The sequence below is a fragment of the Globicephala melas genome, chromosome 8, assembly GCF_963455315.2.
Source record: "Globicephala melas chromosome 8, mGloMel1.2, whole genome shotgun sequence".
Lineage (NCBI taxonomy): Eukaryota > Metazoa > Chordata > Mammalia > Artiodactyla > Delphinidae > Globicephala > Globicephala melas.
Window position 1 is genome coordinate 44936362 of NC_083321.1, and position 5678 is coordinate 44942039.

At 51.5% G+C, this 5678-nt stretch overlaps 1 non-coding gene across 1 annotated transcript; it reads left to right on the forward strand.

Annotated features, from left to right (window-relative positions):
• The first annotated feature begins 4800 nt into the window (after positions 1-4800).
• LOC115839635 (small nucleolar RNA SNORA57) lies at positions 4801-4935 on the forward strand. Its single transcript, XR_004034129.2, has one exon. It is a non-coding gene; the product is annotated as a small nucleolar RNA SNORA57 (small nucleolar RNA).
• The last annotated feature ends 743 nt before the right edge of the window (positions 4936-5678 follow it).

Below are 5678 nucleotides of genomic sequence, written 5' to 3' on the forward strand. Positions count from 1 at the left end.
TCCCCAAACCCTCAGGTCTTTTAGCACCAGGCAGCCAGAATTCCCAAGAAATGCTAGGAAAGACAGAGCTTCTCTGTACTCAGGTGCCCTGAGTGTGCCCCTGGCCCGGGAGACCAGCTGTGGCTCCAGGTGTGGTGTGTGAAGGACTGGGCAGTCAGGGCAGACTAGAGCAGTTCAGGAAGCAAAAGCTCTCGTCCAGCTCCCTCCTAGATGGCTCAGACGGTGAGGGGCCTTAAACGCCATCCCAAGGGGCTGAGACTTTAGCCAACAGTGCCAGGAGACGGCGAGTAGTCAAAAGGCTTATTGGATGGATGGATGAACAAACAAGTAACCTGAGCCCAGAGAAGAAAAGTGACTTACATTACACAGCAAACAAGTAGGTGCAGGGAGACAAGACTCCAGGCCTTTCTGTGCCATCCTGGGGCCTGGGCTGCCTCCACCCCAGCAGGGTGCTTTGGGGATCCCCAAAGATCATCAGCCATGGTTTCACTCCTCAGGTGCTCTAGACCTGGGCTCCTGAGCTCTGAGCAAAAGCGGGACCCTGGGGATTACAAACTTGGACACAGTCAGAGACAACCAGCAACTGGGAAATTTCAGGAAGGCTCAAGCTGGCGCCCAGGGTTGAGGCTGGGGAATTAGAGAGAGACTGAGTTCTCTGAGAGCGTGGTAGAGGAGGGGCAGAGGGAAGCAGCCCAAACTCAGCCACACTTTGCTCTGGCTGAGGCCAGCCAGACTCTGAGGACAACCCATGCCTGACAGAGCCCAGAGCTCACCATTCTTTATGAGGGTAAAAATCCCCGAGGAAGCTGTTGGGGGGAGATGGGCGGGAGGAGGTGTCACCTCTGGCCTTCAGAAGCCTTGGCATTGCTGAGCCTGACATTTTGCCCTGGGGAACAGAGCTCCTCTAAGGCTGTCATTAACAGAGGGCAGGGGCTGGGATTAAGGGTGGAGGGGCAGAGGCCTCTGGGCCCTGGTTTAGGCAAACCTGAAACTAATCTAGGGCAGGATTAGTCAAGACTTCAAAGGTAAATAAAGGTCCGGAACTTCCATGCTATCTGGCTCACCACTGTATCCCCAGTCCCTGGAACAGCCTGACAAATAATAGGTGCTCAATAAATACCTGTTGGGCTTCCCTGGTGGCGCAGTGGTTGAGAGTCCGCCTGCCGATGCAGGGGACACGGATTCGTGCCCCGGTCCGGGAAGATCCCACATGCCGCGGAGCGGCTAGGCCCGTGAGCCATGGCCGCTGGGTCTGCGCGTCCGGAGCCTGTGCTCCGCAGGGGGAGAGGTCACAGCAGTGAGAGGCCCGCGTACCAAAAAATAAAAATAAATAAATAAATAAATACCTGTTGACTAAACAAAGGACTCTTGAGAAGGGTCAGGGGAGCAACTTTTCATTCCTTTTTGCTGCCCGCAATCCCCTCTCTACTGCACCGGCACCACGTAATAAAAAGTCCAGGCAGGAGTCAGGCCAACAGTGTTTACAGTAGTTGGTGGAGAACTTACTGTCCTCAGAGCAGCAGGCCACCCCAAGGAGAACTTTTCACCCTTAGCTCTGTCAAACATGTTTGATGGATGCAAAAGTTATTAGGCTGTAAATCGGGAAATATAAGTCTTAGGGACAGCCAGCCTCTAACAGTGACAGATGTGAAAGCGCTTTGAGAACACTTTCACATTTTATGGTCTTATACTATCCCCATTTTATAGCTATGAAAACTAAGATTGTAGGCAGCACTAGATTACACAGCCGGGGAGTGGCAGCGCAAGCCCCCCGCGTAAGCACCCCGTCTGCGATACTGCTCCAAACCCAGTCTGAAATCACCTGGGGGTGGGGGCTGGGAGGCGACGGTATACGCGCCCGGGCGACAGGCCTGGCGGCGCCCCCTGCCGTCCGTCGCTGGGGCTGCCGCTTCTCTGCGTGGCGCTGCCCTCCCTCGGCCACCTGGACGAGCCTTGGGCCCCGTGGCAGGCAGGTGTGAGCTTGAACGCGCTGGGGTGCTGGGGGCTGGAGGCTGCTCGGACCTTGTACGTTTGACCCTACTCTCCGGTCTGGATCGTTCTATCACTTTTCCCCAGAACAGAATATGGAAGAGCCGGGGTTAGGAAGGAGGAAAGAAAGAAGAGGGAATATGTATAAAATAGATAAGCAACAAGGATAGATTGTACAGCACGGGAATTATAGCCATTATCTTGTAATAACTTTAAACGGAGTATTATCTGTAAAAATACTGAATCACTACGCTGTACACCTGAAACGAATACAATATTGTAAAGCAACTATACTTCAAGTTTAAAAAGGAAGGAAGAAAAAAAAAAAGGAAGGAAGGAAAGGAGGGAGGGAGGGAGAGAGGGAAGGAGGGAGGGAAGAAGGAAAGCAAAGGGTGAAGGAGAGGAGACATCCAGCCTCCCACCACGGCCCCTCCGCTTACTCTCACTTGGGGTCCTGGGCATAAACCGATAGTCAGGAGAGCCTCATTTCAGGACATAGTTATTTGAACAACCCCAGAGGGCTGTGACCAGCTGTGCCAGGCTCAGGGGCTCCACAATTGAGCAAGACTTAAGCCTGTCCCCTCAAGAAGTCACAGCCCCATGTTGGGGGATGTGGAGAATGGGAGGAGGAGATGGATAGGGTCACCTTCAATCCAGCCTGAAAAGTGCTGTGAGGAAGCAAGTCCAGGCGCTGGAAGTGCTGAGAAGGAGATGACTGTCTCCACCTGAGCGGTCAGGGAAAGAGGAGAGCCTGGGGCTGCCACTGCAAGGATACATCAGGGGCAGGGCTGTTCCAGACCAGGGACGAGCATCTACAAGGACCTGAATACGTGGTCACCATGAGGAACCCCTGCCGCTTCCTCTGGCTGTGGACTCCCCCTTGGAGAGAGCAGCCTCCAGTCCAACCTCATATCTCCCTGTTTCTGCCCAGCCTGCCCTGGAGCTCCCAGATAACCTCCAGGCTCTGGACCTCTCCCAGGTCCCCCAGTGCACGTCAGCCAGCACCCTCTGGCTCTCTTGACTCCTGGTCCCCTGTTCCCTCATCCCCACACCCTTTGCCAACGAGGGCTGCAGGAGGCTTACTTATGGGGGAAGTTTGACCCCACTGTGAGTCACACTCTCCATCTACCAGGGAGCCTTCCTGTAGCTCCTCATTCAGCCCAGGAGTCTCCCCACTTCTCTGGCCAACAGGCTGCCCTTATCTTCTCCCTTCAAACCCCGCAAACTTCCTTTGCCAACCTCAGCATTTTCAGGATAGCCTCTGCATCTACTCTACTGAGGCAGGGGTCTTCAGCTGACACTCCTTCAATTTCTCTTTCTTCAAATCTATACCTCTCTCATCTCCCATTCTTTCCTCTTAACTGACTCCCCCTTTCCAGTCTTACCCATCTCCTGTCTGTGCTCCAAACAGCTTTCTGATACCTCTCGATATATAGATGATAGATAGATAGATAGATAGATAGATAGATAGATAGATAGATGATAGATAGATAAATAATATATAAACTTGTGTGTGTGTGTGTGTCCTGTTGGTTCTGTTTCTCTGGAGAACCCTGACTAATACATCCCTTCCCTCCACTTCATCCACAGAGAGGGACATAGCCCAGGCTTCCTTCCGTGGAAATCCAAATAAGTGTGACATCATCATGAAAGTCCCAGGAGTGCTTTGGCCCTCTTCTCAGGCCTCAGGGGCCCAGCTCGAGCATCACCCTGCTGGCCTGTCCTGCAAATCTTTCCAGGAATAGCCTGGCTCTCGGCCCAACACTGAGGAGGTCTCTTGCACTGATGAGACAAGATTACTAGAAAATGGATTTAATTTGAAGAAAATGTTGATAACTGTGACAAACATTCACTGTGCAGATTACATGTCAATGCTAGCGAGTCACCCAAACCTCTACTTCCATCAGATTTAGTCATTCATTCACTCACCCAACAAATATTTATTGAATTCCTACATGTGCCAGATGCTGTCTTAGGCTTTGAGAATGCAGTAGTGAATAGTTACATTCATGCAGGGAAAGACAGACAAGAAACAAACAGAAAGATATGTAATATGTTACAGGATGATAAAGAGCTACGAAGAGAAATTAAGCATGGTAAGGGATGGAGAGGTGACTGAGGGAGGTGTCTGATTTAGGGAGGATGCCTGGAGAAAGCTTTTCTGTTAAGGTAGCATTTGAACAGCAGCCTGAATGAGGGAGTGAGCCACACAGGTCTCAGAAAAGCTTTCCAAGCTGAGGGAACAGCAAATGCAAAGACCCTGAGGCGTAACGTGCCGGCATCGTCAAGGAACAGCAAGGAGGCCAGTGTGGCTGGAATAGAGTGAACAGGGAGAACGTAGTAGGAGAAGCAGTGGGAGACCAAGTCACGAAGGGTCTTAGGTTAGTGATAAGAACTTTGGATTTTACTCTGAGAAAGATGAGAAGCCATTGGAGTGTTTGTCCAGGGTTGTTGTGCTAACTCCATAAAACTCATAAGGAGTGGAGAAAAAAGGGGGAGGCATCCAGAGCTCCTGTGTCCGCCACTCCTGGGCCAATAGGCGCCCCAGAGAGACCTCTGTGACTGCATTTTCAACAGCCATTGGCTTGGCTCCCTACATTGTCTCATCCCCAGAGGGGGATAGCTTTTAACCTTAGGGAGAAGCACCTGGGGATGGGAGAGGGTAGTGAGGAAGAAGGACTGCCAGGGCCACATGTTGACTACCATCTCTCCTCGTTGATGCTTGTGCTTTCCACATTGCTTCCATTAATCTCTCTTCTTTATAATCCTGACAACTGTCCTGTCAACAGGCCACCTTAAAAGTGGTCTTACCCTCCTTTTCTTGGCGGGGATCGGGCGTGCGGTCCCGGTCCGCGTAATGTACGGAGGTAGAGGGAAAGGGCTCCAGCCCCCTTGGCGTCATGTCTTCGGTACCAGCAGGTTCTATCCTCAAGCGCCGGGACACAGGGGGAAAAAAAAGAAAGAAAGAAAGAAAGAAAGAAAAAGAAAAAAATGGAAAAAGAAAAATGTGGTCTTGTAGCAAATGTGCCCATGGAGACAGCTGCCCCTCTTCTCTTGGCCCACCAGAAGTTCATCTGCACCCTGTGCCTTCTCCTTGATTACTGAGGATTGCAACCTTGGAGCTTGGAGAGGTACCTTCTTGGGTCAAGGTGCACAGAAGCTTCTCTGCTCTTTCCTCACTTTCTGTTCCCACCATCAACATTCTACAGCTATGGTCAACCGCGTCAGGCCCTACACACCACTTCATTCCATTGTGAGGTAGAGTTGGGAAATAAAGATGTAAGAAAGGAGACCAGGGTGGGGGGGGAAGTGGGGAGAAATAAATCAAAGAAATGAGGAGCAGAAGCAGGCATTTCATCCCTGGAGAAGTAGCTCAGGAAGCTCTGCATATGGGAACAGGGGCAGGACTCTGCTTCCCCAATTGTGTCCTATAAAGTCAAGAATGATAGCAGCAGGAACCTCCACTGGAGGGTCCCTGGGGTCAAGTCACAGTGTTCTATCCCAGAGAGCTCAGCCATGGGAGAGAATAGAGCCCTAGGCAGGAAAATTCCTCCTGGTGGGAGAAGCACACTGTGTTCTCCCGCTCCAGAGAAATAACATTTCTCCTCCTTGTCCAATTCTTCCCTTCCTGCCTTGGTTGTCAGACACATCTGAGTGCCCCCCCTCTGCCCTCCCTCCATATCACGTGA